General features: G+C 37.8%; 1 long non-coding RNA gene across 1 annotated transcript in view; it reads left to right on the top strand.

Moving 5' to 3' along the window:
• The window catches only part of LOC140620427 (uncharacterized), a 61,055-nt gene extending 38,267 nt beyond the window's left edge, over positions 1-22,788 (top strand). Inside the window, exon 5 of the long non-coding RNA XR_012020218.1 lies at positions 22,457-22,788. This is a non-coding gene — a long non-coding RNA (uncharacterized lncRNA). The remainder of the gene's footprint in view (positions 1-22,456) is intronic.
• Positions 22,789-24,984: the final 2,196 nt, after the last annotated feature.

Raw genomic sequence — 24,984 nt, 5'->3', positions numbered from 1 at the left:
AGGAGTCCTTGCCTTCTCTGCTCCACTTCCTGCAAAAGGCACATTTTGTTAGAAATATAATATAGTTGAGGAAAACATAAATTCCTTTTATTTCTTCCTTTCACTCTATACAGAGTCTACTGACAGTAGCGAAGAGTATTAGAGAACATTTTGGTATTGATTTCTGGGTAGTTATGACACAAGATAACCTGCTGAATGTATATTTTAAACATCCATTTAAAAAGTTTAACAGTAAAAAAAAAAACAAAGAAAGTTTAACAGGAATTCATTATGTTTGAATAAAAAAAACCTTGAATTTGGATTACAGATCCATAACGGATCAGAGTTTCCCACCACATGTCCAGGGGGGCTCCTCGCACATGACACAGATCAGAGTCAGAACATGTTACCGCACCTACTGGGATGAGCAGATAGTGTTCAGGATCGTGTCTGAGGCATGTCATTACACAGGTCTTCGTGGTAACCAGTCACACGTAGACCTGTGTGAGGTCTGGTCTGCTGTCAGGAGAGGGAGAGCCTGCGCGCTGATAGCATGAGTCAGACTGCACAGGTGCTCTGCTCAGACACAGCAGAGGGCATTTGGCGCCAGAACGCTGTGGTAAAAACCAAGAAGGGAAGTCAAGTCCCTGCCCAAAGGCCAGCTGCTAGGACCTCGCTAAGACAAGACGGAAGGTGCCTGTCCTGCAAGCCAGAGGGGATGATACAGAGAAGTTAGCTTTGGTCACTGGCTGAAAGAGTTGTCTTGCAAGGGACAGAAATCTTTGCTGAGACAATGACACAAGGTTTCAAATGTTTCTTCTGGACAGTACTAATCCCGGTGGGTTTTGCTAACACAAGAAATTAGTCTCGGGTTGACGTAATTAGGCTCATTGGAATAGTGAGGAAAGGTGCTTATCCTGAGATGTTAGTGTGTATGCAGCCCAGCGAGGGTGAAGCTAACGAGGACAGGTCACGCAGCACACAAGGCTCAACCCTAGGCTCCTGACAGCTGAATGTGGGGTGGAGAGAAATGGGGGAAGGATGTAGACTACTGCCTGTGGGCAGTTTCCAGCCTCAGTGGCTTGACTCCCCTGATGTTCAACATAATTCCATTATCATGGGGAAGGTGGGAACTTAAAAATAGCAGACACGGTGGAGTGTACTAGATGGTCCCTCATGGGTCTTCTGTGAGGTGCATGGGATGTTAGAAACCCATGCAGTCTAATTTTTGAATTTTATTAGGATGTAACTTGATGTGACTTACCTGGCAATCCCCCATTTCCTTTATTATCTAAGAAGGTGACAAAGATAATTGGTTCAAAACTTTGAAAATTAAAGTTCTGGGTCCTCATGAGGGGGCCCTTCTCCACAGGCTCCCTTGTACTGATGGGATTTCTCCTGGAGACAGTTTTTTTCAGGAAAGATACATTCTTGCCTTGCCAGATGGGGAAACAAATTAGATTTATGAGGTTTAGGAATGCACCTCAGATTTATTTACTTTGCACAGAGATTTGTGTACATTTAGGTATTTAGGTATGTAGAAAACAGTGCGGACTGACTACTCAGTTTAACTCTAGCACCAGAAGAAACTGTGGCTTAACAGAGGCAAAAAAATCCCATCGTGTGCTGTGCCGTGTCTCCTAAAACGAATGGCCTCTCTTTCTAACTTTCGTTTTAGCAGGATTGCCCTGGGGTGGGCAGGGCAGGATTAAGTCCCTTGAATGGTATTCGGCTATGGAATATCATTAATTTTACTGTGGTATATGGAGAACAACCCAATACATTACTACTTTCTAAAACTGCATAGTAGCAAGGTGCTATATGTAACTTTGAAGTGTGAATGACAAAGACATGATGTCATCTCATGATTTGTAGATATCTGTATTTGTATTTATTTCCTAATATATTTGTATTTATATTCCTAATTCATAATGTAATTCAGCCTCAGGTAAGATAAATCAACCTGTAAAAGAGAAATATTTCCTTTTAGTACCTGGGTTTCTCTATCTGTAAATTATGTTTAATACTCTTCCCTTGTCCCTTTTACAATGATTTAGGGACAGATATTTTCAATATAAAAGGGAAAATAATCAGAGTAAGCATATGACTCTGCTTCTATATTCTGAGCTTCATAACAAGGAGTTAGACCCTTTTTCTCTGGGGATGTGGGTGAAACTCACACACTCACTCAACACACATGAGTTCATCTACTTAGTGATATCAACAGAGCCAGATGTGAAGGTGTATGTGTGTGTGCCCACACGTGTGTGTGTGTGTGTGTGTGTGTGTGTGAATTGGGGTGAAAAACAATAGCAAAAATGATATCAGGATGTCTCTCTGCTGCTAAAGAATTTCCATTATTTCCTGTGTGTTCCCAGGGCCACAGTCACCAGGTTAATAGACATTAGCATTGTGTGTCTGTCTGGAATTAGTTCTGATGCTATTTTCTCAGTAAGGCCAATCATATAGAGTCAGTAAGTATTTAAAATCACTTCTAACAGAAAACCCTGTTTAACATGGGACCAGCATTCTGATGAGATTTATTTTGTGTCAAATCACTTGGGTTCATAATCTTATTTCTAGTTATGGTTTTATAATCCCATTTCCCTTTCGGTGGCTGTAAGATATTAATCTCGTCAATGTTCTATTTGTACTTTGTGGAAAGTGTTGATGATCTTATCTGTTAGATGAGCAAGAAACACTTGAGACGTTATCTGTATTTTATGCAACAGCTCAGACATGTGTGGTGGCATAGAGACACCTATTGGTCAACTTTTGAAAACACATTGCTTTCTTTTTCTGGTAGTCTTTTCCATAACTTCTTTTTTTTTTTTTTTTTTTTTTTATTGGTGTTCCATAACTTCTTAACAAGGTCTGCCACCTTGTGGAAAATGGGTGATTTGACTAGAGTGAGAGCCTTGAGTTCATCTCCTGTTGTAATTGCCACAGTTTCAGGTGAATGGCATTTAAATGTTGAATTTTTAATTAAAAATGACTTATGTTGTTTGTAGAAACAAAAACAATACCACAGGACAAATTACATTGGCTTTTCAAGATAGATAAGTAAAGGAAAGGTATGGTGTTCTTCAATCTGTGCAGTTACGAAGAAAGAGGTAGGCAAGAATAACAGTATTATATTCAAAACTTAGTAAGCACGTCCAATGACTTATTCCCTCTATTCTCATATGATCTCTACAAAGTAGAGTTTTGAGGGTGGAGAACAAGTCATTCCAGGAACATTCAAAATGAAGGGAATGCAGCCAGGGACTTCTGCTCTGTGGGCCTGCCTGCAGGGTTATGCACCTTGTTGCTGGGCTCTGCTACACCACTGGGGTTTGTAAGGTAGGCTAAAGGCACCCAGTACTAGGCAGTTTGTGAACTTGTGGGTAATGATACTAGCTACCATTTGTGAGTGTTTAATGTGAGCTGGCTGCTGTGCCACATATTCCATGCATATTGTTTTAATTAATCCCCCACAGTGGCTAATCCTGCAAAGTAGATATTATCATCCCTGTTTGCAGATGAGGAAATGAAGACGCAAATGAAATACCTTGGTCAAATCACACTGCTGGAAAGGAATAGGTGGAAGTGGTTCTGTTTCAAATCCTATTTATCACTACTTTGTTATGACTATAATTTCCCACCATAGGAGTGAATTAGATTCATGACCACCTGCAAAACATGGCCTCATTGAAAATTTACTTTCCTACTTTCTTCCCCACTCAGAGAATACTTACACATGGAGTTTAGAATCTATGGTGTGGAGCTTCTATTTCCATGTCCATCTCATTCCCTACCATCTCTGCTGTGTCTCCCTTTCTGCCTAAGTAACACCAGATCATGGTTGCTTGATTTCAGACTTGATACTGTTTACCTACAGGTGTTGGGTGTGACTTCTGTGAAGACACTTGGACTAGAATCCTCAGTGTTTGAGTAGCTTCCATGGTCTCTTGGTCTCCCAAAGAAGGAAGCAGCCCTAATCATTCATTCTAATTCTATAAACATCATGTGGTTTTTCAAAGCTGGAGGTGATGACCTTTGTTACCTCAGTCTTTAATGGGAATATGTGGGGGAAATAAACCCATAGATAAAGAATCACTATGTACAAACATAATGGAGGCGTTCTACCATCTGGAAGGGTCTCTCTCCGTGTGTGTGTGTGTGTGTGTGTGTGAGTGAATGTACATGTGTCATACGATTACCTTGCTCCCAGCATGAGCCTCCATAGGTTCGTGTGTGAGTGAGCATGTTTTCTAGGATAGGTTGGTCCACATTAGTTTGTAAGCAGGAATTGAGGCCCTTCCTCCGGGAAAACAGGGAGCCAGGCTTGGCAAGCTTGATTTTTTAAGGACCTGTCACTCCAGTGTATCTTTGACTAAGCACCCCAGGATGCTGATGCTATGGATCAGCTAGGGTGGAGCCTGGAAAGTGAACCTGAAATATGGATACACTAAAATGCTGTTAATCTTTACAGGGTAGACAATACTTCTTTGGAATCTCTGAGGCAGAGGCGATTAAAAAAAAAGGTGCACGGGTTGACTTGTGAGAGTACTTGCCATACCTGACAGTGGGACACTATGAAGTGTTGATACGTACAGGGGACTAGGGCATTAGTTGTAGTGGCTCCCATGCCAAGAGGTATTAGTAGTGGCTGAGATGTGTATGGTTACCACTGGAAGTGGAGGTGCTGCCCTATGAGAAACAGGGCCTGACAGATACTGTGATTCTCAGCGTAGTAATGGAAGTGTCTATAGGGGGTAGTTATTCCTTGTGGAAAAGGTGCCTGGAATACATGGCAACACATTTCAGAGAGAGATTGGAGTAATAGGGGGAGGCACTCTACATATTCTACATGGAAACTGAACACTTGTCCTGAAGACCATGAAGGATAGCTTTGTGGGACTCCCAAATGACTTTCCGGGATGTTCAGGTCCTGAGTCATTGGGAAGGAAACACAGGTGTAACTTATACACTGAGATAAGGACAGTTGAGAGTGAGTGACCAGTTAGCAAGAGTGCACTAATATCACTGCTCACATGGACTCCGAGTCAGAAATTCCCTCTCTTAGTGCCTTGTCTCTTCCTTTGCCTCAGATCGAGTCATCAACATATCTACCTGGACATTAAAATAGAAATGCTTTGAAATAGCAGACTGCAAAACTTTCCAAGACAATTTAGAGAAGCACACTCTAAATTATGCTATGTTTATGATTATCTCCCTAATTTAGGTCTTGGTTCACAAACTTGGTGTGCCTTTTTCCAAAAGTGTACCTCTGTTAGAGAACACAGATTTATGAGAGCTTTCCAGTCATCTGCAAGCACTTTGTTACTTTTCACTTCCCCAGAGAAATGGTTCTCACCACCAGTCAAACTAGTTATAGCATTTGTAAGCCCCCAGAAAATAGATCAAGAGCCTGGTCAGGCAGACCCTTGTGGGTATTTGGAATCACCACTGGTGAATAGATAGAAATATCTGGATTTTTGCCTAGACAGAAATGTCATTTCATACACTGTGATTTTTTTAAGGAGACATTTTGCTAAATCATACTATGGCTGTTTAAAAAGAAACAAATCTCTTACACACACACAGTGAACTTTTCTAGAAGTGCTCTTTGGGTTTGCCTTTAAAAATTAAAGTCTTACCTAAAACCAGTATGATAATGGGAAATAAAGATAAGGGTCACTTATCCCTTTGGACCTTAATACCCTGTCCTTGATTACAAACCTTTTGCTGGCACCAAAGGACAATCGGTCCCTATTGACCAATTGACAGGTAAAGCAGCCACCCAGTGTAGGTAGCAGCAGAAGAGGATTAAGATCTAACACTTGGGGATCCCTGGGTGGCTCAGCGATTTGGCGCCTGCCTTCAGCCTAGGGCATGACCCTGGAGTCCCAGGATCAAGTACCACATCGGGCTTCCTGCATGGAGCCTGCCTCTCCCTCTGCCTGTGTCTCTGCCTCTCTCTCTCTGTCTCTCATGAATAAATAAATAAATCTTAAAAAAAAAAAAAGATCTAACACTGAAGTCATTGTTAATGTAACTCTTGCCAGCAGTTAGAACTAACAGGCTGATTGCAGAAGTGGAAGCCTTTCTAAGAACTGGGCTGCTGGGTTCCTTTGTCATTGCGTATCCCCCAACAGAGATGTCTTCCTGCCCTCTCCTGCAAAGCCACACAAACTCAAACTCTATTGAGGGACGGAATTCATTATTGCAATTTCAAAGAGAAGGCTGAAGACACCATGAATCATTTGAAAGTGATTATGGACGAAAGGGCATGAGAATAATCCTAAACTTTCAAATTCTCTTGAATCTTTGGAATTACATTGATGATGAGTGAAACATGATCCAGAACTAGCAAATATCCTTTAGAGAAGTGTAAAGGGATTGGAGTCTTAAGAGGAAACTGAGACAGAATAAAATCATAGACTGGTAGAGCTGGAAACCTTAGCTATTGAGTGCAATACTTTCTCTTTATTTTTTGGCCAAGGAGGGCAAGGAGAGGCTTGCTCAAGGATGTGAACCTTCTAAGCAATACAAGGGATTAGATCTGCAATATGCTGACTTCTAGTATAAGGCACTAGCAGACAGCAGTGCTAGCAGAGGTGTGCCTGCAGCAGGTTGTCTTTTATTCTGAAATATATTTGATCAGCTTCTGCAAACTCTCCTGAAGGCCTTTAAAGAAATCACATAGAAAGAAGGAATAGATCTCTATTTCCAAACTCTGGTGAAATTAATACCCTGTCCTGTCTGCTTTCCTCCATTTATGAAGTAGTCCATATTTAATTTTGGTTCTCATTCTTATACTTCCATACTTGGTGCAGAACTACATCAATAGATGACCTTGTGCTATATTGAAGATTGTTGAAAACTGCAGATATTTCTTAAAATGACAACTGCACTTTCACCTTGAGAAATATCAGCTTACTGAGGGAAAGAAAATGACAGAAGTTTCAAGATGATTTGGTTTCAATAATTTTGCACTGAAGTGCTAAGGAAGATGTTTAAGCCACATCACCCCAAATGAAATATCCTTCTGTGTAAGGAAGAACTTACCATGAAAGGATGAAGTGTTCAACATGATGTCCCGCCCCCAGTTTTGGGTTATCTCTTTATGATTAACTGAAGAGTGAATTCCCCTTAGCTATAAGCTATGATTTTGGAACAGCTTAGTTGGTCAGCTTAGTTGGTCTAAACATGATGGCCTTAATTCTGACCTCCAAATATTAGGAATATGATGGTGTTCTCAGAGATGGGTTCTAAGTTCTTTAGTCTGTGGCACACTACAAAGCCACCAAATAAATCTGTGACCATTAAGGAACAGGGAATTTGCCAAGCAGCTGTGGGGCAAGTTCTCTAATTGACTAGAGCCCGTTCCCTGCCAAATCCCTCCTGGAGAGACCGTGGGAATGCCACTACTGGGCACAATACAACAATCCTGTCTCCGCAACATACAACAAACATTTCCCTCATTTCTAAGGATGATAGTGAATATTTATCAAGTTATGATAAGGAAGAAAAATGAAAGATATTCATGGTAGCCAGTTATCTTTAAACATGTAGGCTAGGGCAAAGCACCTTTGTATAGGGATGACTCAGAGCCAAATTGTCCATATCATTCCCACCACATAAATCAAAGTGACTCTTTTATCTGTCAGCGTAGAGACTTTATACTGGAGGACAATCGCCCATGAGCCTCAGGACAGTCACTGATTTGACAGTGATGTTGAAAACTAAGACGACTCAGCATGAAATGCCTGGGTAATGACAACAGGATTAGGTATCAGTGTGCCGAGAATGGGTGTGGCCTGTAGGACAGCTGCCAGAACACAGAACACAAAAGAAGACCTTTCCTGGCTCTGCAGTTATTAGCTTTTCTGAGGACACTGGCTGGAAAAATAACTGAGCTAGAATATCTATAGATCTTACTCTCAAATGGAATGCAAACTGAACAGCTGTAGACTGTCCTAGGCAAATTAAATTTACTGAATAGTAAATGGTCCTATGTATTAGGTAGTTCTCTTTTGAAAATAAGATTGAGTTGCTTTTATTTTTCTTTGTACTTGGACTAGAAACGTTAGCTATTTCCACCAGCAGTGAGTCAATGGATTCCAAAATAATTTTTTTCTAAAAAAGGTAATAATCTGGAAATTTTAGGAAGTGTTATGCTCTTCATCATCATCATTATTTCCTCATAAGAGCACTTAAATTGTATAATTTCAAGATATTTCACCAGATAAGCTTATAGTCAATTCAGGTAGATGAACCTCTCAAATGAAGCATCAGCATGATTGTTAGTACATTTATATGAAGGACAGCTCAATTTTTGATTTGGAAAGGAAAATTTAAAATGATTTATTATAAACCATATTTCTTATAGGCAACTTAATATTTCTTATTCTGTATCAGCCTAGGGATTAAAAAAAAAGAAAGAGGAGGTAAATAAAAATACTTGAAGAGTATTTCTCCTGCTTTGTCCCACCAACTCTGTAGAAAGACCCCCCTTCTCAGGTTTCACCCAGCTCCTGCCTGGAATCCTCAGGGTACCTTGGCCCTCACCCATCTTGGCAGCCATGTTAATGTCAGTCTCCTTTCCTGGCCCTGAGTCAGGCCTCTCGTAGTCACCAGAGCTGCTGAACATGTGATGCCAGTTATCAATGCTGTCACAAAACTTCCATGAAGTCTCTGGAGGAGAATGTTCCCTCTGGCTTCCCTTTCAAATGCAGATACATCTTCCTCAGACTCAGGTGTCTGTGCCCCAAAGTGCTCCAGCCCTCAGTAGGGAGAGAAACTCTTATAATCCCAGACTTCTTCTGTTCTCAGCTACACAGATCTTTGAACACAGCACCTGCATGGCCTTAAGTTCTTTCTTACACAGTTTCCTACTTTTTACTTATGCTTTATCTTAGTCCCCCTTTCTGGAACCTAGGACCAAGAAGTGAGGCCATGGAAGCTTATTCAGAGTACAGAAGTGACAAATATATGATCAATGCAAACTGTAGAGAGCAAAATGGAGTGTCTCATGTCAAGCAGGAGCCTGTGTCAAGCAGGGGCCTGTGTCAAGCAATGACACAAGCAGTTAAAGGTACTACAGCTAGGAGATATCACCAGGACTAGTGTCAGCTGACGCCCCAGAACCGATAAGAAGCAGAGCCAGAGGAGATCCACAGATCAAAGACAGATTAAATCCCTTTCAAAAGGGAGGATTTGGGCAACAAACTGTCAGACTCCTCAGACATGATCCTTCTACATCTGACCGCTTCAAAAAGGCAACTGCCACCAAAGGCTTTGCTAGATTGACCAGAGCTGACCTGGACAAGACCGAGGTCTTATCTCAACTGCGTGTCCACAGACTGACTTCACATTTGGTTCATTAACTTCCTAAACCCTTCTGTTATCTTTTTTTTTTTTTTTTTTTTTCAGGAGGAATCAAAGGTTTATTGCTCTGGGTTAAACCAGTGGAGACAAGACCGAAGGGGGAGGGGGACACAGGAAGTGGGTAGACATTTCCTTCCCTTCTGGAGTCCAAGGACTCTGGGAAACTGACCAATGCATTCCAGATCTGCTGATCACCTACTAACGGGCTACACCTTCAGTGAAATCTGAGGTGCCTGCCCCCCTTCCGTTATCTTGTTTGTTATGTGGTTTGTCTTATGTATGCTGTGTGAGAAACCAAGTTTGATCACACGGCGAAATGTCATTGAGTTTGGAATCCTGAACCTGCCTTATAAATGTGATCACCTTTGCGTTATGATTGAATAAAGTTGACATTGTGGCAAGACACAACTTGTGAGTGTGCTTTCACAGCACATTTATGACACCAACTTTTCTCTTTGACACTGAGCCAGTTGTCTTCAGATTTGCAACCTTTGATTCAGTTTTCTCTGGAAGGCTTCTTGGTCTTTTATGGAGATAGACACCTGATAGACACCCACCCAATAGACATTCCCTGGTGGTTGAATGCCATGATGAACATAACCTAGGTCCGTCAGGTCAGGAAATCCTGTTACATATAGATTAAAAAACTGAGAGCTATTGCTGGTTGGTGAGCACCCAGAAGAGTAGACCCTCCCCTTGTCACACCAAACCACATCAATAATGCTTCCATGCCCTGCATCTCTGGGATTAATGGAGTTTAAAAACTATACACTTGTTTCCCCTTTACTATTTTTCATCACTAGACATTCTGAAAGATAATACAGTTATCCACACAGCCATATGGGCACCGCTTATAGTTTATCTGAACCATTTTCTTTTTTTTTCTTTTTTTTAATTTTATTTATGATAGTCACAGAGAGAGAGAGAGAGAGAGGCAGAGACACAGGCAGAGGGAGAAGCAGGCTCCATGCACCGGGAGCCCTACATGGGATTCGATCCCGGGTCCCCAGGATTGCGCCCCGGGCCAAAGGCAGGCGCCAAACTGCTGCGCCACCCAGGGATCCCTCTAAACCATTTCCATCTGAAAATGAAGAGGTGCAAATAGGGATGAAGGTGGATTGTACACTCAGTTTTATGTAGAAGTAGTTTTCAAGTTGCATAGACTTTCAACTCTTCCTTCCTTCCCTTTTTACTTTTCATTTCTTTTTTTTCTCCTTTTGTTGTATATCCTTAGAAGCATATACATATTTATGGAGCTCCTGGGTGGCTCAGGTGGTTAAGTATCTGACTTTGACTCTTGATCTTGGCTCAAGTCATGATCTCAGGGTCACGAGATACAGCACTGTGTTGCATGGGGCTCCTCGCTCAGCAGGCAGTCTGCTTGAGATTTTCTCCCTCTCTCTCTGCTCCTCCCTCTGCTCACACTCTTTCTTTCTCTAAAATAAATAAATCTTTTTTTAAAAGCACATACATATATATAATATACATAACATATAATATATAAAACATATTTTTCAATAAACACTTATTGAGTGCCTACATTGAACCAAGATTTGCACTGATTATATTTATGAATCTTACTTAAATCTCACAGCAATTCTCTAAGACAGGTATAATTTGTCACTTTACAACTGATACCATGGAGACCTAGAATTCACATACATCGGTAGTTGTTCTAACTCTAAGTCTACTATTTTTTTAGATGATATTAGCAGAACAGCCATTTATCGACCTCCAATTATTTGTAAATCGGACAATTAAAGCCCTTATACAGGTGGATTAATTGTGTTTGGGTAAGGATATCATAAATAATAACATGACATAGTCTAAATGCCCATTAAATCATGCAGTTTCAGAGTTCTGTAATGATTGTAGACCTCAAAGTTCAATAGGATTGGATTTGAATAGTAACTAGTGTTACCTGCTGGCTGACCTCAGGCTAATTATTTAAATTTCATTTACTCACTGGTGAAATGGAAATGTTGATGATTATCTTGCAGCGTTGTTCTGAGGACTTGAGATGAATTCTAAAGTGCTAACTATAGTATCCAGCATATAGAGGTAATAAAAAGAACTATCCTTTATTAGGTGCTTACCATGTGCGAGGTGCTGTGCTAAGCAATTGAACAGGTTTTATTTTATTTAATTCTCTCACAACCTCTTTAACTCAGACCTGATAAATTCGCATTTTGCACATGGATTGCCCACATAATCACCCATAGGTCCTACAGACAAGAGTCAAATGCAGTTAGCCTGGCTCTAGAATCCTTGCTTTCATCTATTTTGTTCTAGAGCTTCTCCTACTACAAGACCTCTAGCAGAGGAGTTGAATTAATGATAGCTCTTGTTGTTAGTAATCATCTGACACCTTTAAATGACATCATTTTTTGTTAAAAAAACATTTTTAAGAGAAAGTAAAATCTAACAACTGCAGCTATATTTCAGAAACATTGTTGTTGACCTTTGTTGCTATAATTCTAAGGTGACCCTTAGTATCTTTTTGTTTAGTTTTGCTTTGAAGCATCTTAAGAAATGTTGAGGCAGAAGCAATTCTAAGACTTCTTTTAAATAAGGTCATACCTCTACTCTTGCTGCTGTTAGTTCTTATATTGGTGTTGTTTATTATACTGCATAAGAGGGCAGTGGATCTGAGCCAAGGTAAGCTATTGGGACCTTCTGTCACTCTCCAGCCAAAATTTAACAGTACAGTAGATCCTTGTTAAGACATGACTCATCTGCAGATTTAGATACACTGCCAGTCAACCTAAGTCTTCCAAAATTAACAAGGACACCTGCCAGAGTCTCAAATTATATGGTTAGTCTATAATACAGGCATTAGTCTTATTTCTTGGGACTACAGTTATAAAATATGAAGGTGTTATAACTCTGAGTGCATTGCTGGAATTGAGTCTGCTACGCAATGGCTTAAAACATATTGAAAAGCATCTGACTGAGGTAAATGGAGTGTGAGAGGGAAGAGATAGATATAATTTCCCCTTTACCCTTAACCTTCAAGGATGGCTACCTGGAATCTATACATTCTGTACAAGCATATGTACTGGGCTTTAGAAAGCTTGATTTATATACTAGGATGTGCAAGACCATGTGCTAAACACTGGGGGAACCATTTTGAGCAAAACAGACAGAGCCCTGGGCTCATGGAGCTTATGGTTTAGAGAAGAAAGGAGGACTTATTGCTCCTAAAAATATGAACTAGAGATAAGGGGAATTGTAATTCAACAAAATCATTTATCAAGAAATCAGTTCTTCTTGGAAATCAGGATACTTCTCTGTTGAAGTGATATTTGTGCAGAGTTCAGAAGGTTGAGTAGATATTAGCTAACTGTAAAGTGTTGGGGGAAGACATCCCAGGTACAAGGAATAATAAATGGGTGGGAACCTAAAGAGGCCCCTCTGTTAGCCCAGAAGGGACAGAGTAAAGTATTGCAAAATGAGGCTGAGGAGGAGAGGCTGAGTCTAGCAGGCTAGCGTTGGCCATGTGGAAGGCAGCATCTTTATTCAATGATAAATGGGAAGATCATGGGGGAAATTTTGTGTGTAAACATGTATGTTGACATTTTATTATAAATATTCATATTTAGAAATAAACCATCTTTCAAGCAGTCTAAATTGATTAAATATAAAAAGTCCTCAATCTTACTACTCTTCTCCAGTCCCATTGCTCTGAGGCTTCAGTGTTTATTATTTCTTGTAAATTGTTGGAAGTTCTCTCCGTGAGTTCAAATAATACTCATGGATTTATTCATGTTAAGCAGTATCTATTGGTTCCTCATCATGAACGCTGTGACTGAAAGGTCAGGGCGTTACTCCTTTACCCACCAATTTTAGATGTTGGATTTTAAATTTTGATTTTTTATTTGTTTTATAACTTTATGTCAAAACTTAAACACAGTCTTGATTTTATAATAAAATTTAATAGGTAGAGGGATTCTTTCCACTTCATTCTTCAAGGTTGTTTGGGCTAGTCTAGGGCCTTTCCATATAAATTTTCTTAAAAAGCTCTTTTGTGTCTATCAAAACCTTGTTGGGCTCTGAGACTGAATCTTGGTTCCCTAGGTCCATATCCTGGTTCAGAGGATGTACATGGAAAGCCTCCTCTTAATCCCAGTTCCTGGCTGCCCTGGATCCTGCTCTCCCCGGAGGTCCTTAGCCTGGCTAGCCAAGAAATGCCTCTTACTAATTACCTGGTTGCTTACTGAACCAGGCAGAATGTATATAGTAGCTGACAGCACTTTGCTGCACCTATATTCAAGTCGTCCTCAGAAACCACACTAACAAACCCACTAGTTATCTCTTCAGCAGCTTGGAGTCTTGACTCAACCAATATGGTTCAAACCTATAAACAAGTAAGGCCCTGTATTCTTTACTGGAGACAGAGAGCTTAAGACCCTGATTGTAGGAGCTTATCTTAGGACAAGGAGAAGGGACTATGGGCATGCACTTATACCAGCTTTCAGTACATGCCCATAGTGTCTTTTTCCTGTCTTAAGAAAACTTCCTGCCACCAGGGCCTGATTTTTGCTTCATTCTGGTGTTAAGACTCCATCAAGAAGAAAACATGGGGCATATGTTATATATATGTTTACCCAGGCACATGTTCCATCTTTCCTTATGAATAATCATAAACTTTCCCATCCTTTTATTGACATGTATTCAAAGATCCTTTAGATTTTTCTCCTGTCTATGTAAGTCTATTCCAATACTACATGGGTTCTTTCAATCTGTACTTATTGGAATTCTTTATTGTTCATGTATGTTTGTTATAAATGCTTTACCAAATACAAAACCAGTCAATCTAATCCAAGCACATGTACTATATTTACTCTTCAATTGGACTTAATAGAGAACATACATATATCACTTTTAAGCTTCTCACCATTTATATAAGTTCTCAAGGAACCCTAAATATAAATAATAGTGAAAGGGAATAGAAGGGAAGGGAGAAGAAATGGGTAGGAAATATCAGAAAGGGAGACAGAACATAAAGACTCCTAACTCTGGGAAACGAAGTAGGGGTGGTGGAAGGGGAGGAGGGCGGGGGGTGGGGGTGAATGGGTGACGGGCACTGAGGGGGGCACTTGACGGGATGAGCACTGGGTGTTATTCTGTATGTTGGCAAATTGAGCACCAATAAAAAATAAATTTATTATTAAAAAAAGGAACCCTAAGTAAAAAATATATATATATTCATACCTAGCAATGAGGGACTTGATGGACCCAAAGCAGACAAGCCAGTCACCTGGGTACCAAGACACATAAAAACATAAAGTTGATCAATATCAACTTAATATCAACATATACATCAATATCAATATCAACATAAAGTTCCTCAATACTTTGAGGAAAAATTATTGATCAAAGTGGGAAATAAAGGAAATTTTCAACATGTAATGTTGGTGGGCCCTGCTCCTGGGCTACCAGGGAAGCTATACTTTAACATCTTACCCCTGTTAAAATGACAAGGCAAAAAGCCTCAGAGCATCAGCTGTATCTTCCCTGAGTACACACTGAAGCTTCTGCTTCATTAAAAAAACAAAACAAAACAAAACAAACAAAAAACAAAAGGGAGCACTCCAAACATAAAGATAAGAAAAACAATCTCCATGGTCCCCGTAAGATTAATGACATACAGTCTTGAACACAATAAAAGTTTAGGATAAAGTCTGTAATTTTCTCAAATGTCCTTTGTCATGATGATTTGTGTAAAAAAAAAAAAAAACTTGCTGGGATTTTAAAAGGAATTGTATTAAACCTATAAATTAATTTGGGGAAAATTGACATCTTTACTATACTGAGACCTCCAATCCGTGACCATGGTACATCTCTCTATTTATTTAGGTCTCCTCTTATTTGTTTTGACCCTGAAAATTAGACATAATTATTAATGTGTTATGAAGTTAATTCTTATTTATATTTGTCCAAATATTTACCAATTTTTTGTGGTAATAATAATCACCCAAATGAGAACAAACTGTGGCTATTTACTCAGAGTTTGCTGTGGAAAGGGAGTCAGTCAGTATCACTTAGAGTTGCCAGATACTTGGGATCCCTGGGTGGCTTAGCGGTTTAACACCTGCCTTTGGCCTAGAGCCAAATCCTAGAGACCCACAATAGGGTCCCCATGGGCCCCCTGCAGGGAACCTGCTTCTCCCTCTGCCTGTGTGTCTGCCTCTCTTTCTGTGTCTCCCATGAATGAATAAATAAAATCTTTTTTTTTTAAGATTTATTTATTTATGATAGACATAGAGAGAGAGAGAGGCAGAGACACAGGAGGAGGGAGAAGCAGGCTCCATGCCGGGAGCCCGATGTGGGATTCGATCCCGGGACTCCCGGATCGCGCCCTGGGCCAAAGGCAGGCGCTAAACCGCTGCGCCACCCAGGGCTCCCTGAATAAATAAAATCTTAAAAAATTATATTTGCTAGATACTCAAGGGCAGGCAGGTGGGAAAGTGTTACGGTAAAAAAGGAAGGCTTCGATTGTTCTAATTGGAAGTTCTTGGTGTCAGGAAGCTGGAGGTGGGATAACTAGAAGTGGGATGTTTTGTGTGTTTGGTTTGGAGAACAGATTTGGCTGTTTCTGGTTCTGAGCTGAAAACATGGTCAGTCCATTGAGTCTGGGGCACTTTCTACACAGATTGTTTGGTTTCTAGAAATGGTTGCTGCAGAGATGGTGGGTCAGAGTTCTAAAAGCATACACGGTCCAGGCATTGACTGTTCATATACTTATCTTTTATTTTGTTCCCTATTTTTTCTTGGATTTCGGAGCTTTCTTATAGAATCATTTTCCTTCTTATTAAGAGCATCCTTTAGTAGTCTATTTTTTTCAGCTCTCTCTATATGATTTAAACCCATGCTTTTTGTCTGAAAAATGTCATTATTTCATCCTAACTCATGAAAGAATATGCATAACTCCCTTCTGCTTCGTGTTAAATTTGCTCTTTTTTTCTTCTGGTTTCTTAAATCAAAAACTTATGTAATTGATTTAAAACCTTTCTTCTCTTCTAATATAAAAATTTAGTGATTTAAATTTACCTTTTAGCACTGTTAAAACTGCATTTTATACATTTTGATATAATGTATATACATTATCATTCAGGTCAAAATGTTTTCTAATTTTCCTTGTGATTTCTTCTAGTAAATTTCTTCTATTGTTGCTTATTTTCCAAATATCTTTTCCTGATTAATTTCTAGTTTGATCCTTCATGATCAGATTTCAATCATCTAAATATTTTTTATGAAGTCTCCACATGCACTTGAAAAAAATTATATTCTTCTATTGGCAATAAATCTATAAACATCAATTAAGTCAAGTGAACTCATTGCATAGTTCAAGCCTATACATCCTTATTGAATTTCTGCCTTTTTTCTATCAATTATTAAAAGAAGAGTGTTGAAATTTTCAGTAATGATTGTAGATATGTTTCTTTCTCCTTTTACTTCTACACTTTTTGCTTCGTGTATTTTAAAACTCTATTATAATGTGTAGCATTTAGGGCTGTTAAGCGCTCATTCTGAATGGATGCCTTTGTCATCTTAAAAAGTCCTTTTTTATTCCTTTCTTTTGATTGGCATTCGTCTAATATATCGTTCTGCATCTTTTTCTTTTAACTTATATGCATCTTAATATTTAAAATATCAATTAATTTCTTGTTTTTTAATACACTCTGACAATATCTACCTGTTAAGTTAGGTTTTTAGGCCTCGTGCATTTAACACAATTTGTGTTTATAACTTAAGTTTTAATGTGCCATTTTGTTATTTGCTTTCTACTCTTGTTGTTTGTTGAATTATCATAATTTTATTTCTAGATATGCTTCAAATCTAACAGTGTATTACTATTATTATGTTTTCGTTTCAACTGTCAGTTATATATTAAGGAGATGAAAACTGAGGAAAATTTATTTTATACATTTACTCTCATACTTATTCTTTCCATTTATCTGGTATTATTTTCCCTTCTTACTTGGAGAAATACCTTGACATTTCTTGTAGTACTGGTGTAATGGCAAATAATTTTTTTTTCAGGTTTTGTTTCCTGAAAAAGTCTTTAATCTCACTTTTTGTTAGGTTCCACCATTGTTTATTGAGTGCCTAGTATGTAGCAGACACTTTACTTTTCATACGTATGTCAATCAATTTTTTAAAAAAATTATGTCTAATTGACAAATAACACTGTATTAGTGTTTACTATACAACAAAATGATTTGATATTTGTATATATTGCAAAATGATCACCACAGTGTCTAGTAAACATTGATTACCATTCATAGGTATAGTTTTCTTTTTCTCATGATGAGTACTTTTAAGATATACTCTCTTAGCAAATTTCAAATACGCAATGCAGTATTATTAATCATAGTTACTACACTGTACATTATATACCTACAACTAATTTATTTTAAAACTGAAGGTTTGGGGATGCTTGGTGGCTCAGTGGTTGAGCATCTGCCTTTGGCTCAGGACGTGATCCCTGGGTCCTGGGATCAAGTCCCACATCTGGCTCCCTGAATGGAACCTGCTTCTCCCTCTGCCTGTGTCTCTGCCTCTTTCTCTATGTCTCTCATGAATAAATAAATAAAATCTTTTTAAAAAAGTAACTGAAAGTTTGTGCCTTTTGGTTTCCTTTACCCATTTGGCCCACTCACCCACCCCTGCCTCTGGGTCACAAACACCAGTCTGTTCCTTGTATCTATAGGCTTGGTTATTTTTTGTTTATTTCCTTGTTTTTTAAATTTCATATATAAGTAAGATCATACAATATTTGTTTTTCTCTGTCTGGCTTATTTCACTTAGCATAATGCCTTCAAGATCCATTCATGTTGTCACCAGTGGCAAGATTTCATTCTTTCTTATGGCATATAAAATGTATCAATTCAATGTACACTTAGGTTGTTTCCATTCGTGGCTATTTTAAATTATACTACAATGAACATGGGGATACAGATATCTTTTCAAATTAATGTTTTTATTTTCTTTGGATAAATACCCAGAAGTGGAATTGCTAAATCTGTGATAGTTCCATTTTAAATATTTTGAGGCACCTCCATACTGTTTTCTGTAGTGACTGTACCAATTTATATTTCCACTAACAATGCATAGGGACTCCCTTTTCTTCTCACCAGGATTGATTATTTCTTGTCCTTTTAATAATAACCATTCTAACAGGTGGGAGGTGATATCTTATTATGTTTTTGATTTTCATTTCCCTATGAATAATTGTCTAATATCTTTTCATGTAACTGTTAGCCATTTGTATGTCTTCTTTGTAATAAAGTTTATTCAGATCCTCTGCCTATTTTTCAATTAGGTTTTTTTGTGTTTTGTTATTGAGTTATATAAGGTCTTTATATATGTTGGATATTAATCCCATTTCAAGTATATGATTTGCAAATATTTTCTCTCATGTCTTGACTTTTCATCTTATTGATGGCTTCTTTTGTCATATGAAGCTTTTCAGTTTGATGTACTTTCATTTGTTTACTTTTGTTTTTATTGCTTTTGCTTTTTTTTTAAAGCTATTATTTATTTATTCATAAGAGACACACAGAGAGAGAGAGAGAGAGAGAATGAGAGAGAGAGGCAGATACATAGGCAGAGGGAGAAGCAGGCTCCCCATAGGGAGCCCCATGTTGGCCTCTAACCCAGGACGCTGGGATCATGTCCTGAGCCTCCGCTCAACTGTTGAGCCACCCAGGCGTCCCTTGCTTTTGCTTTGGAAGTCAGATTCAAAAAATTATCTCCCAGACTGATGTCTTGGGTTTATTTATATTCTGTTCCATTGATGTGTTTTTATACCAATAATCCACTGTTTTGATTACTATGGTTTTATAGTTTGAAATCATGGAGTGTGATGCCTCTAGTTTTGTTCTTTCTCAAAACTGCCGTGGCTATTTGTTATGATTCATGGTTCCGTATAAGTTTTATGGATTTTGTTCTATTTCTATGGAAATTCCCATTGGAATTTTGATAGGAATTGCATTGAATCTGTAGATTGCTTTGGGTGGTGTGGATATTTTCATAATATTAATTCTTCTAATTCACAGAATGGAATATCTTTTCATTTATTTATGTCTTCTTCAATTTCTTTCATCAACGTCTTATAGTTTTCAGTGTACAGGTCTTATAATTCTTTGATTAAATTTATTTCTACATGTTTTATTCTTTTTGATGCAATTCACTTAGCTTTTTATTTTGAATGGCATTTATGCTGTGCATGGAATTCTATGTTGACAGTGGTTTTATCTCTCAATTACTTAAAGTTGTGTTGTTTTTTTAAGCATTTAGAGAAAAATAACCATCTATCATGTTGTTTTTTTATTTTTAATTATCAAACTAAACCTAATCTTAACTAGAACAGCAGATACATTATTGAGATAATTACCCATGACAATTTAATTAGATGAAGAGAAAAGCAATGAGAAGGCTGGTAGAAGGGAAAATTCAGAGGACTCAATACATTGAAATCATTTAAGATTTAAGAACAGATCTAAAGAATCAAATAAGCAAACAAGTTGAAAGGATGAAGGTTTGTAGTCAGAGAGTGGAATGCTAAAGTTAGTGAATTTGGAAATGGGGTAGTTTTGAGTAAAGGGGCCACTTTGTGGGAGAGATGCATGAACATTCCTTGAAGAAATGAGAGGCTGGTGTGAGGGTTGGTTCCATATGCAGCAATAAATAATGACTACAAGAATGAAAAACAATTTGAAGATTTCAAAAATTTGGTTCTCTTGCTGTTTATTATTTTGTACAAAGAATTATAGTATAATCTACCAGGCAGACATATTGATAGATTTTAGTTTTGTACCATTACTTATTTTTCTTTCTTTGGTTAAGTCAGTTGCTTCATTAATTGACTATTTTGAAAAAAAAATAGTCTTATACATCATATAAAGTACACCATGAAATGGTTGTAAACTAACTATTGCTGACAGAGCTACATTTCCATTTTATTTGAAAAATATTTTTAGAGGGAGATACCTAGAAGTGTCACTGTAGGTACTATCTATCTTTTCATAGATGTAAGTAGTTTCTTTTTTAACAGCTTTATTGAAGTATATTTCACATTTTACAAATTAATTACCTTAAAATGTAAAATTCAATTATTTTTTAGAAACTTTACTGAGTGCTACAACCATCACCATAAATCAGTTTTAGAGCAATTACATTCCTCCCAATAAGATCTCTCATGCTAATGTACAGGTACTATCTGTACTTCTGTCCCCAAGAAATCACTAATCTATTTTCTGTCTCTGTAAATCTTCATTTGTGGATATTTCATATAAATGGTATCATACTATATGTTGTCTCTTGTATCTGCTTTCTGTCACCTTACCTAAATTATTTTGAAGTTCATCAACCTTATAGCATGTATCAGTACTTTATTCTTTTTATTGCCAAATAACACCTCATTGTAGTAATATAACACTATTTATTTAGCCATTTATTAATATTCTAAAGGAGACAGTGTACACTGTTTTGAGATCATTCTTCATTTCTAATATAAACATTTAAAGCAGATTAGAAAAACTAAGTCCTGCTTAAGCCATATTCCATTAATGTTAATATGTTGTATTTTGTTTTCATTCGAATAAAAATTTCTTATCTATCTGGTAATTTCTTCTTTCACCCATGTGTGGTTTGTGTTGCTTAGAAAGCTACTGTTTAATTTCCAAATATTTATCCTTTCCCAAAATTACTTTCTGTTATTGATTTCTAATTTAATTCTATTGTAGTCAAAGAATACACTTTATATAATTTCAGTCCTTTTACTTTTATTAGTACTTGGTTTATGACCTAGTCAAATGGTTGATGCTGGGAATAATCCATGTGTACTTGAAAACATCATATATCCTACTACTGGCTGGAGTGTACTAAGGTGTTTGTTAATTCAAGCTGGTTGATAATATTCTTCTACATCTTTGCCAATTGCTATTTTTGCTTTCTGGAAGCCATAGTGTCCTGTTTCTTTGTGTGTTTTAAAATATTTTGGTGAAAATTGGACATTTAGATAACATAATGTTGTAACTCTGGAAATTAGATTCTATACACCCTCCAAATACATACACATACAGGATTTGTGGTTATTGCTGTTTTGTTATTATTTTTCCTTATTGACTTTCTTGGATTAAGTATGTGAAGTCTGTATCCTGTATCTTATGTGATCACTGAAGTCTCCACGCAGTTAACTTAGATTTTTGTTAATGATTGGTCAGTGTGCTTTGGGCCAGTGAGTCTTCTACTCCTTTCCAATGTGGTGTGTGTGTGTGTGTGTGTGTGTGTGTGTGTGTGTGAGGGGGGGTGGGGAGGCAGGGGGAGAGAGAGAGAGAGAGAGAGAGAAAGAGAGAGAGAGAGAGAGATCTGACATTCAAGTATTTTTGACAATTTCTCTATAACTTTCAAGTTTGCTTACACCAAGCTTCAAGGTCATCTAGAGGTGACTAGGATTTCTCAGGACTTTGCTGCATATGCACATGGCCTTCTATACCCCAGGAATGTGTTTTCACTTTTAAAAGCTCTCTTTTTATAAATCTTTCCCCAAATCATTCTTGAAAATTTTTGGCTGTGTGCTTGTTTGAAGGAACTGGTATCACAGCCTTAGGCAGCTGCCACTATTAAACAAAGTTAAAAAATTGAGGCTGATTATTTTCAAAAATCACCCCAGGGACAAAGATTTTCAGAAGGGCAAAGCTCTGAGTCAGATCAAATAAAACACTATGTGAATATAGCTTTTCTAAGGAGCTTCAATGGGTCAAATAGTGGCAATATCCTAGGGATAGGGATTTTCAAGGAGTACCAAGCCTGGTCTATCCCATCCTGTGCAACCAGGATGCCTACTATCAAGGCTGCTAAGGAGCAGGAAACGGGGCATGGGAAGAGAACAATTAAAATGCTATAAGCCTCCTTGTCCTTACTGAGGTTTGGTAGTTTTTCCTGAATAAATGCTCTTCAGATAATTGTATCCCTTTGGTTAATTTCCAGAGTTCTATAAAAAATGATTTTGTTAATTTACTTAGCATTTTTGTTGCTTTTATGTGATAGTATATGCATTAAGGTTTTGATTCCGGCGTTTCACTGTTTATAGCAGCAATGGCCACGATAGCCAAACTGTGGAAGGAGCCTCGGTGTCCAACGAAAGATGAATGGATAAAGAAGATGTGGTCTATGTATACAATGGAATATTACGCAGCCATTAGAAACGACAAATACCCATCATTTGCTTCAACGTGGATGGAACTGGAGGGTATTATGCTGAGTGAAGTAAGTCAATCGGAGAAGGACAAACATTATATGTTCTCATTCATTTGGGGGAATATAAATAATAGTGAAAGGGAATATAAGGGAAGGGAGAAGAAATGTGTGGGAAATATCAGAAAGGGAGACAGAACGTAAAGACTGCTAACTCTGGGAAACGAACTAGGGGTGGTAGAAGGGGAGGAGGGCGGGGGGTGGGAGTGAATGGGTGACGGGCACTGGGGGTTATTCTGTATGTTAGTAAATTGAACACCAATAAAAAATTAAAAAAAAAAAAGGTTTTGATTCCTCCATGCTAGAAGTCCTGCTCACCTGTAGTTTTTAAATACAATATCAATTTATTTTCTTGCCAGTGTATTTAATATAAGTAAGCTTCTGCTAAGGATTATTACATTTAGGATTCACATATGTTTAAAAATAAAAGTCATAGCTTTAAAGCCAAAAAGACTGGAAATATGATTAATCTTAACCTTGGAGATAACTTCTTTTAATATTGAGCAAATACAGTTTGCAACATCTTCAGGGAAGACTAAGAAGAATGAAAATAAAATGACTATTAAGTGAAAAAAGAAAGGAGCAATTATAAGGCAAACAATGCAAATGCAAATTGGCTGTCAAGAAAATAAATCATTAAAAATTCGTTGATGGAAAATAAAAAAGAACCCTCTCAAAATAATATATGATAGTTCTTGAAGTACATTCAATGAAACAATGGAAAGGAAACAAGATGGAAAATTGAAGTAGAATTATTTCAAGTTAAAAAGAAATTGATCATGAAATACAACGTGAATATGCATCTGAGACCAGGAGGGTAAACAATTGCTCACCAAACATTTGAAATCCCAAAATTTTTAAAAGAATTTGAAATCTGTAAACAATGCAATTATTTTGGATGTCTGTAAGATCAGATATATTGAGGACTTCCAAACATAGCTTGAAATTGAGAGGCAGGGCTTTAGGTACCTCTTCTCTGTATCACCAGATATATCCCACCAGTGTGGAGGGAAGTGAGTGTCAGGTAGGGAAATAAGCTTATGAGTGATAATGTCACCCACTTCAGAGTTCTATGGTCAAGGACCCTAGTTGTATACTCTTGTCCTTCTTTTTGTATCCTCACTGTGTCCTTAGTGGACACCCAAGCTTCCACCCTGGTGCATGACTGAAGCAGTATGCAGTCTCAGGCCTGCTCCACTGGAAAAATTTCTCAACCCAACCCTGACAGCTTCACGGGTGATCATGGAAGTCTTTTGGGAACCAGAGTTAGGAAAGTTTATACAAGAACTGTGTGCCTCATCAGGCTGAAATGATATCTCAGAAGGATGGACAGTAACTCTAACTAAATGTGAGGAAGTCAGAAAAACAAACTTCTAGAACAACAGCATGGCTACTCCTCACAGCAGGAGTTCATCTTAGTTCACATGCAACTGGGGCCATGGCCCACAGTCACAGGAATGCCACTGTTGATTAGAACACTGCTGAAATGTGCTTTTTATATCTATCAGTAGGAACATGAAAGAGCCAATATGAAGAACAAAGAATACACAGGGAATCGTTCACTCTGGCTCATTTACTCCAAACTTGGGAAAGGAAGTGATGCCTTATTCACAACTCTGTAATTCCCACAAGACACAGCATTATGTGAACTTCCAAATACTGTGCCATATTCTAGTTAATATATTTTATAGCTGCATAGGGACAGTTTACAAGTAATTTATTATTAACAACTTATTTATAACAATTTGTTATAACAACTTATTGTTTTATCATCTGAAAACCAATTATAATTCTACAATAACTAGTGTTTTGTCTGCATTAATGTGTGTGACAATACATTTCATTTTCATATTTTGATTCCTGGCAGGTCATTTTCACATGTGGTCAAGAAGTTTAAGTAACTTTCCAAAGTAGAAAGATTGAAATTTTCTTGCTAGTTTTTAAAATGACAATTCTTTGGTGTAAGCATCAATAATACTATTACCCAAAAGGGTCTCATAAGGCTGTTGTGGAGTTACTTGGCAAGTAAGCATGTGAAATAAGCTGAGAGGGTTTTTGTCTCTAAGGGTGTTGACTGCAAATGCTGAGATTTTTACTCTCTCTCTCTCTCTCTCTGTTTTTGTTTTTGTACAGCTTTTGAGCTTCTTTTTAAAAAATACATTCAGGAATGAGTACTTTGAGAATATGCTTATTTTTTTTCCCAGTTAGCTCAGACATGTAGCACAACAATCAATAATTAAGCAATTATATTTCTTTTTTTAAAAGATTTTATTTATTTATTCATGAGAGAGAGAGAGAGAGAGAGAGGCAGAGACACAGGCAGAGGGAGAAGCAGGCTCCATGGAGGGAGCCCGACATGGGACT

The sequence above is a fragment of the Canis lupus genome, chromosome 28 (assembly GCF_048164855.1).
Source record: "Canis lupus baileyi chromosome 28, mCanLup2.hap1, whole genome shotgun sequence".
In the NCBI taxonomy this organism is placed as follows: Eukaryota; Metazoa; Chordata; class Mammalia; order Carnivora; family Canidae; genus Canis; species Canis lupus.
The sequence above is the reverse complement of the archived record's forward strand: the minus strand, read 5'-3'. Positions and strand labels throughout refer to the sequence as shown.